Raw genomic sequence first — 10069 nt, forward strand, 5'->3', positions numbered from 1 at the left:
CCGCCGCACCTTTGTATTTACTTCAGCACCGCACCTCCTCTGAGTCTCGGTATGCTTTTCTCTTTCCTTCTAGTTGTAGAAATTCCACTCAGCCAGCCTTCCTGTGGTTCTGGATGATGTCCGTTATGTCTTTTAGTTGTATTTTTGAAGTGGTTGTGCGAGGCAGCAATCTCCGGTGTTTACCTATGCTGCCATCTTGGTTTCTCCCATGGTCTTTTTCAATTTAGACTCGTGGCTGAACCCCACCACCACCACTCTGGCTTTGCATACACACACACACACACACACACACACACACACACAAGTGCTGTTGGCTTTATATCTATTTGGTTCCAGTTAGATCTGTGTGCCAATAGCCACAGTTACAATTGTTTTCAAGACGCTCCTCCTCTCTCCTGAAAAACAGCTTGAGCTTATTGAATTTTTATTGGATAGAACGTGCCTTTATCTCTTTTCTCTGAGTCATTCTGTCCAGCTGAAAGGTTTTATTTGGGAGGGGAAGGGTGACACCTTAATAAATTTAGAAGTTTAAGCAAGGGGTGTGGTAGCCACATCCCTTGATGTATTCTTCGAGCTAAGATTGTATTTTCTTTTTTTTTTAATATATTTTTATTGATTTCAGAGGGGAAGGGAAAGGGAGAGAGAGATAGAAACATCAATGATGAGAGAGAATCATTGATCGGCTGCCTTCGGCAAGATCCAGGATCAAGCCAGCAACCCGGGCTTATGCTCTGACCAGAACTGAACCGTGACCTCCTGATTCATAGGTCAATGCTCAATCACTGAGTCACACCAGCTGGACCCAAGATTGTGTTTTAATTGGCCTCTGTTGTTTAACACATTTCTAAATTTTATCTTCTCCTGGTAGATAAGAGAAACGACAACATATTTCAACCCTGCCAGTTTTATCACTTCTAAATTATCTTTTCCGCTCATCCCTGCTTGGCCAATTCTTTCCTGAGTTCATTTCTTTTTTATAATTATTTGTTAAATGCATCTAATAACAACCATGGCACAGTAGTGACATTCTATTACCACATCTTAACCGAGAGCCACAATGTATTATGTGTATTATCTGCCTTCAAATTTTTGTGAAAAGTGTTATACCAAATATTAACCACCCATATTAGATTGCCATTGTTTTCCTGTCCTTAATTAGGGTTTCTTTGTTACATATTGGGCAGAAGCCAGTGCCACATCTTTTGAGATTTTTGTTATGTAGCATTTCACTCCTGGTACCTAGTCAGTGTTGCTATAATAATAAACAACCCCCCAAATCTCTGTGGCTCATAAAATAAAGGTTTATTTAGCACTTGTGTTACATGCAGGCTGCAAGTTTAATTCTACTCCACATGGCTTCTGATTCTCAGGCCCAGGCTGGAGAAGCAGCCCCTATGTAGGACATGCCATCCTTGTGGCCAGGGAAGACAGTATTATCACATCTGCTCAACTATGATTGTCCAAAGGAAGTCACATGACCCAACTCCCATACCAATGGGATGAGGAAGAATACCCCTTGATGGGAGGGAACTGCAGGGTAAAAATGTACAATATTCTCACAAGTAAAAAGGAGCAAATAATTGGAGAAATAATAAAATCAACCACATTGGTAAAGAATAGAATTATTTGAAGAATATGTTTTTCTCTCCTGATATTGACAAAGCAAGAGAATCTACAAAGGAATTTGAAATCCCCACTAAAACTTTGAAAAGAAGAAAAAGAGGCGGAGGAAACAGACTCTGTGTGTGATTTCCTTTTGCTCTTGATTGCTTTGTGTTTTCACTCCTTCCCTGGTCATGCCTAAAGTGTAATATGTCATATGAAATAAGAGAAAAAAAATGTTCCCCATTAACTCTGCTCACCTTGCACTCCTAAGACTAAGACCATGGGTGGTAATGAAAGGGTAGGATTATAGGTCCCTCCTTGCAGGGACATATGCCTCCCTCTACAGTTTACTAACTTTCACCATCGGACTAGGCCAATTCCTGGAATACCAAGCAGATAATAAGACCACATCTATCCTTCAATAACAAAAGTTCCCAAAGTATAAGGGTAATCTGCCTACTGGTTAATAGCTAAATACCCAACTGGCCTCTATGACAGTCTTTTCCTAATGTCCAATTTTGGGAGCAGAGACTCAATCTTTGTCTTTTTTTAAATATATTTTTTCAATTGGAGAGAGAGAGAGAGAGAAGGAAGAAGAATCATCGATCAGTTGCCTCCCAAACATACCCTGACTGGAAATGAAACCTGCAACCTGGGCATGTGCCCTGAACAGGAATTGAACCTGCAACCTTTCGGTGCATGGGACAACACTCAACCAACTGAGCCACACCAACCAGGGCTCAATTTTACATCTTATACAGGGCAGCTGCTGGATTATGTGTGCCTTTCTACCAAAGAGGACAAGGGGTCTCCTCTCTAGGTGGACAAATTACAAAAAGCACCATTAAAAAAAAAAAAAGATGCTGCTCCCTTTCATTTGGTGAATTAGTAAAAGATGAGAGTACACGGCTTAACTAAAAAAAGTACCTTTGTGGGATAAAAAAAAAAATGGACCGCCACCCCCCGAACCCTAGCAAAGGTAGCCCTTCGCCAGGGTATCAGCTTGGCAAGTACAATGTGGCTTTGCCTGCAGCCCCCACTCACTTCTTGGACCACATGCCTTTGTTAAATGCACAAAAACACAATTATTAGTGACAACCCTGCACTTGACATTAAACATGGGATGCAAAAAAAATCTCATGTAAAACTTGTCCAAATGAATATTTTCCCCCAATAAATTTCATTCTCAGCTTCTGCAGACCAGCGTTGAGTGGTTTAATTAAACTCCACACTGACGTGAGCCAGTCACTTGTATCCATTCTCTATTGAGAAAGGAGCCTTAGGTAACTCAGTGGTTTGAGCACAATAAAACCTTTCTCTTCCGTGTAGGTAATATGTCATGTTGAGTAGCCTCTGATGGAGTTATTTATACACTTCCTTAATGCAGAAACAAGCCAGTGAGCTGGGGTTTTTAGGGTTTTTCCACCCCCCTCTCTCTTTCTCTTTCATTATCACTTTGCATTTTATTCTCCTTTCTGGTTCAGTCCTCCACATTCAGACCATTACCTTTTCTTGCCAATTGCCAGTAACAGTATACGTGAAAATGTTTGCAGGATTCTCTCCAGACACCTGCTGTCAAGTACCACATGTACGAGCCTTGTACAGCAAATGGCATCTCATTAGAGAGGCCTGCCATGTGCTATTATAAAGAAGCCATTCTTCAACTCCTGTGCTTCACACAGCATCATACACTCAGCCGTGCAAATGTACAGATTACTTAATGTTTCACAACACTCACAAATGGAGTTTGAACAAAAAAATGATCGACGAACTAAGACTATTTACTTTTGGGGGAAGCCAGTGTCAAAGCATTGCAGCAGCCTCAACTGTAATGTGAGTTCTAATTTTTCACGTTTGCACAGTACCCACTCCGGCGACGTGTGTGTTCGACGTGCAGAAAGAGTGGCTGGTGACTTGTTTTTCTTAAAATATACCGACTCACAGTAGAAGCAGTCATGAATAATCTGGGACCACTCATCGGAAGCCACCCAAAGTACATAAAATGGAAACTAAACATAAATAAATCCATGTTAAAATCTTGCTCGGTTCTAAGATTTATCAGTATAACTTGAAAATTGACTTTTTAAATAATACTTTTTTGAAAAAAAATTGTTAAATTTTTGAAAAATCACCTATTCACTCAGCAGAGGAAAATCAATGTGGTTGGCTATTTCAATGTAACCAGATTCAGTGTGTATGACTTTAATAAGATGGCTATAAATTTTCACTGCTGGTGATCCTCCTGAGGATTCTAAGGGCAACTAATCCACGGATGGGTGCCCTCCACATCTTATCTTTTTCTATTTTATTTGGTGTGAAGATGAAAAGAAAACTGATGTTTTCAGTTACAACAGAGATCCCAAGTTAAACTAGCCAGAATACTTAAAAGAAAGAAATTATTTCACATAAGAAAAGGTCTAGAAGTAGGCAGAGCTATAGGATTGGTTAAGTTAGTGGCTAATGATAGTATCAGTTCTATCAACTGTTGTTGGCTTTATTCTCAGGCTGGTTACAAGATGACTTGGACCATTCCAGAGCTTGTGTCCTAATAAAATACAAATGATAAATTTTTCTCTTCTATGGATCTCTCTTTGGAGCAAGAAAAGTTGTCCTTGAGGCTTCCACATCTCATTCCTAAACCACCTCTAGCAAAAGAAAGGGGATTAACCTTAAATGAACCAGACCCTCTGTTGGAGCTGGGGAGTGTCATTTATCCCCAGGCTCATGACTTCATGCTGGGAGTGGGAGGGGAGAAGCAGGGAATAATTTCACAAATTTGGATTTCTGATAGAAAAGAAAAAAGAGAAATTGGATGTTAAATAAGGAACCAATATGATCCTTTCTGATAGCTAAATATGCAATTAGTCTAATAAATCTTAGTAAAAGTGTCTCTAAAACTACTACTAAACTCCTGATGATGAAAACAAAAAGCCTATCATCAACAAATCAACAAACGACAAGTGCTGGTGAGGATGTGGAGAAAAAGGAACCCTCATGCACTGCTGGTGGGAATGCAGACTGGTGTAGCCATTGTGGAAGACAGTATGGAGTTTCCTCAAAAAGTTAAAAATGGAACTGCCATTTTGACCCAGTGATCCCACTTCTAGAACTATATCCCAAGAAACCAGAAACACCAATCAGAAAGGATATATGCACCCCTATGTTTATAGAAGCACAATTTACAATAGCTAAGATTTGGAAACAACCTAAGTGCCCATCAGCAGATGAGTGGATGAAAAAACTGTGGTACATCTACACAATGGAATACTACACCGCTATACAAAAGAAGGAACTTTTACCATTTGCAACAGCATGGATGGAACTGGAGAGCATTACGCTAATCGAAATAAGCCAGTCAGAGAAAGATAGATATCACATGATCTCACTCATATGTGGGATATAATGATCAACATAATTTGGTGAACAAGAATAGATCCAGAGCCCTGGCCAGTGTTGCTCAGTGGATAGAGCACTGGCCTGCAGACTGAAGGGTCCCAGGTTCAATTCCCGGTCACGGCACATGCCCAGGTTGCAGGCATGATCCCCAGTAGGGGGTGTGGAGGAGACAGCTGATCAGTGATTCTCTCTCATCATTGATGTTTCTCTCTCTCTCTCTCTCTCTCTCTCTCTCTCTCTCCCTCCCTTCCTCTCTGAAATCAATAAAAATATATTTAAAAAAATAGATCCAGAGACAAATGTCAGGGGAAGGAGGGTTAGAGAGCAACCAAAGGACTTGTATGCATGCATATTAGCATAACCGATGCTTACAGACACTGGGGCAGTGGGGGCTTGCATGGTGTGGGAATGGCTGCAGGGGGCGGGGGGAAGGTTAATCGGGGGGAAAAGGAGACATATGTAAAACTTTAGACAATAAACAAAAATAAATAAATAAAAAAGCTCTTCCTTCTCAAGAGATTGTCTAGTTTCCTCACAATGTTTAATATTTAAAAAAAAAAAACAGAAAAGAAAAACCCTATACATCTTAGAGATGTACTTACTGGACCCATTCAAACTCAAAACTAAAAAATTTCTCACTATCTTTAGAGTAGATAATTTGGCTCATTTTAATTGCTGGATCCTCACTACACAGAAAGCTAAGTAGATTGAAGGTCAATATGAAGATTTATTAAGAGGCTAAATAAACATGGATCTTCTCAGAAGATAAGGAAAATATTTTCAGCTTACTGCCATATATGATTTTTTCTGATGTTACAGCTACCAATCCACATATTTTTGGATCTTGTATGTATTCCACAAGTTTTTTAAATGGTCTAACATCTTGCTAAACAAAATATATTCTTGGAATCAGCTACGTCAGCGTCATCTGGGAGCTTATTTGAAACGCAAAATCCCAAGCCCAACCCAAACCTACAGAACCTGCATTTTTTACAAGATTCCCAAGAGATTCGTATGCACATTAATACCTGAGAAACACTGTTATAAGGTATATTTAGTTAGACCCTTGGCTTCTTGTGCCTGTAGGATACATATACATAATATGAAATCTAGCCACTACAGTATACTATAACTTGAGGAACCAAGAAATTAATATTATGGACTCAGAAAACAAAATTCTTGCCCATCTCTTATCTCTGTCCCATTAATGCAAATATCAAGACTCCATTTAAACGCATTGACTTATACATAAAGGATGCCAGAAAAATGTCTGATCCGTTCTTCTGATCACGTTGAAACTGTCTGGACATTTGGACATGGGTTTGATGGTACACAGTGGAAATATTAAAAATCAGAACTTGCTTGAAGTCATTTACATAAATGCTGGCACTATTTCCATCAAATAAGGATTCAGGACAATATGGAGGCCAACACACGGCCGGTGCCCAGTAAATATCCCCACGTTAAGTGATAATTAGGCTAAAGTTACAGACTGAAGTTTGTTTCTATGGTTAGATCACTTGGACAAGCACAGTACGTTCAGGCTTATCTACCCCACATTTAGCACACTCCCCTTCTTGGCATTTCTCTCATTTCCTCGAAAAGCCTTTTCTGGAGAAACTTCAGATTAGTAGCCAAAGAAAATTCAGCTCAATTTGCCCTGCTCCCCATGGAGCTCCCAGTGACTGAAGGCTTTCATTCCCTACTCTCCCACATTAATTCTGGCCATGCGTTAGCCACCATCAGCGTTTCCCTGGGTTTCACCATGAGAAAGCAGCGAACTTGCTGGGCTAGTCTAGGCTAAGTTAGCAGACTGTGCTTTATTTTCACGGGCATTCATTTTGCTTTGCTTTATTTGTTGTTGTAGTTGTTTTGGGTTAGTGTACTCTACTGATAAAAAGAAACAACATATAACCTTAGTTGTATAAAGGTATGGTCAAATTTATAAATGTAAGATCTAGAAACATATAGTCCTCAACATCTTACCACCCCAGCCCTTGCCCTTTACCTGTTCTTTGTCAAACTCTCCTTCCACACCCACGGCTTTTATAATATTTCATTTTTCTCGTACACTGAGGTCTATGTCTACTGCCTTCCCTCTGAACAGAGGGCCTTGCCTCCTGCTCCACAGAGAAGTTTGAGACTGGAAGGTGAGAACCCTTTCGGCTTCTGACCCACTCCAGCCTCTATACATCCCCATCTTAACTTCCTTTCTCCATTCTCGTCATATCCCATTTCCAGTTCCAGACGCATCCCTTTACCTTGACTCTTGATCCCTTTGGTGGTGGGTTGAATGGTGGCCCCTAAAAAGATATGTCCACATCCTAAATCCAGTAACTATGGATGTTGCCTTATTTGAAAAAGGGTCGTCAAAGATGTGATTAACTTAAGGATTTTGAGATTATTATGGATTATCCAGATGGGCCCTAAATTCAGTAACAAGTGTCCTTGTAAGAAAGGCAGAGGAAGGTTTGAAACAGACAGAAGAGCAGACACAAACACACAGAGGACAAGGCAATCGGAAGATGGTGCCAAAGGCTGAAATGATGGGGCCACATGTCAGGGAATGCCACGAAAAGCCAGCACCCACCAAAAGATGGAAGAATCATATTCAGGCTCTCCCCAATACCCCCAGGCTCCAGAGAGAGGCAGCCCTGCCAATACCTCAATTTCAGACTTCTGGCTTCCAAGACTATGAAAGAAAATATTTCTATTTTTTTAAGCCACAAAGTGTTTGCTAATGTATTATAGCAGCCACGGGAACTCAATAAACGGTACCTTCCTTAGCAGAGGAAGATCTTTCATATATATATATTTTGCGGGCGCTAGGACCAATGATCACCAGCTGCCCAAGTACCAAAAAATTATACTTCCAAAATCTCTTGATGTCGATTCCGCACATAGAGCAATCAAACTGCTCTAGGTGTGCCACTCACTACAGAAGCCCTTTTTTCTCCTATATTTTTAATCTTTCTACTGACACTATTCCCTTCACCATTCATCCTTGCAACTTTCTGCCAACTTAAACACACACACACACACACACACACACACGTATATAGAGATATATATAGTACATTTAAGCACTAAAACACACACACACACACACACACACACACACACACACACACACAAAAACCTCGCTAAATGTGTAATGATCCACCACACAAAGAACACGAATCCCGTCTGCGGCCTTCTAGCCGCGTGGGGTGTGCTGGATGGCACAGAATGAGCATGGCACCTCTTCCTGTTGCACCAATTTTACAGAACGGTAATTTAAAAGATTTTAAATTCAAATAAGCAAGTATCCTAAATTGTAGTATATATGTTGCGTTAATATTGAAGGCAAGGTGTTCAAAGAAAATTCAAGCATGACTTGGACCACTTTGGGCTAAAGTGTAAACATCCCAAGGTGGACAGATTTAGTGTTTGTGTTCTCTAGCATGGAGAGCCCTTTAGTGAAAAAGTTTCAGAAGTTATGTTAGAGACTGTATTTATTGTAGGTAATAAAATGGAACTCATGATTTGGATAGTACTTGCTAGGAGGCAGGGAGTCTGCATAAAAGCTGTGTAACACCTAAGCCAAAAAAATCCAAAATAAATTCTACGATAATTCTTTAAGCGAGAGAGAGAGAGAGAGAGAGAGAGAGAGAGAGAGAGATTCACCATAGAATTCTTTTAAATATCAAATTATATGACATTTAAAATACAGCTTATATATAAACATATGATACCCTAATTTTTCATAAAGCAGAACATTTTTATACCTTTTGATTTCAGATCAAGTTTAGAGTCATAATGACAATTCAGAGACCTAAGTTTGTACTGGGAATGTGAGCTTTGCCTGCACACTTGCTTCTAAGCTGTAGAGAATTGTCATACAAACTAGGGAAGACAGTGAGCCCTAAAGTTTCTCTAAATCCTGAGTTGAAATAGAGATTAGGTAAATTTTAACAATAGTTGACCCTAGTTATACAGTACAAAATACTTTTTTAAAAAAATTATCAAGGTTTGTCTACGACAGAAACTTTTTTAAATATATATTTTTATTGATTTCGGAGAGGAAGGCAAAGAGCTAGAAACATCAATGATGAGAGAAAATCATCGATAGGTTGCCTCCTGCACGCCTCCCCCCACCCCTGAGGATCGAGCACACCCCCTGGGCATGTGCCCTGACTGGAAATCCAACTGTGACCTCCTAGTTCATAGGTCGATGCTCAACCACTGAGCCACGCTGGCTGGGATATAGAAGCTTTTTGAAAGTTCTTTTTGCTAAAGGAAGGAACTGTCAAAACATGCTACAAGAGACCAACTGTGGAATCTCTTCCTGCCACCTTGGAGTCCACTTGGAGATGCATTCATGTGTGAGTGTATGTATATAGATTTTATGTGTGTGTCAGTTAGTATGTATATCTAGCAAATAACTTCACTGTTTTATGACACTTCCTGAACCACCAGTTAATAATTAAGTAGCTACAAGAGTTAGAAAACCAGAGCAATCCAAAAACACAGGGTGGAAACTGCTGAAAAATTATAAGTTGCTCAAAAGACTATCCTGGGTCGATGCAAGAGGAAAATCTGAGAACATTTTCTTTAAAAGAAACAATAAAAGGAAACAGACCATGCAACTTCAGAGCTCAACTCGTGCCTAATCTCTTTGTGTGGGATTTTTTCATTCCAACACGGAGCTCCCAAGACAAGCACACAGCAATCCCTAAATCATGCTCATCTTCTGGGGATAATATGTAATAGACACAGCCTTCCTCAAGGAGATATGCAGGTCAGGTCAAAACACAATGGGTATCTCCCATCCTGCAAATCCAAAGTGTTTAGACACATAATATCTAGTGAAAATGGACACTAATGGCCACCTTGCTGAAAAGAAAGAATGCAGATGTAACAAGAGAACATGTGACTTAGGGAATGTGAAGGAGGAAAGGGACTCTCATAACCGCTTGGAAATTACACAGACTTTGTGTGTGGTTCATTTTCTTTTTTACTGGGTGGCAGGCACCACCTCCTTTGCCCATGATCATGACTTCACTGAGGAAGTTCAGGTGCCTGGTTC

The 10069-nt window shown here is 40.1% G+C and overlaps 1 non-coding gene across 1 annotated transcript; it reads right to left on the reverse strand.

Annotated features, from left to right (window-relative positions):
• Positions 1-7819: 7819 nt before the first annotated feature.
• LOC139011929 (U11 spliceosomal RNA) lies at positions 7820-7953 on the reverse strand. Its single transcript, XR_011471739.1, has one exon. It is a non-coding gene; the product is annotated as a U11 spliceosomal RNA (small nuclear RNA).
• Between the last annotated feature and the right edge of the window lie 2116 nt (positions 7954-10069).

Source organism: Myotis yumanensis, unplaced genomic scaffold, assembly GCF_028538775.1.
Source record: "Myotis yumanensis isolate MYYU_CA2020_CCGP unplaced genomic scaffold, mMyoYum1.0.hap1 SCAF_5, whole genome shotgun sequence".
In the NCBI taxonomy this organism is placed as follows: Eukaryota; Metazoa; Chordata; class Mammalia; order Chiroptera; family Vespertilionidae; genus Myotis; species Myotis yumanensis.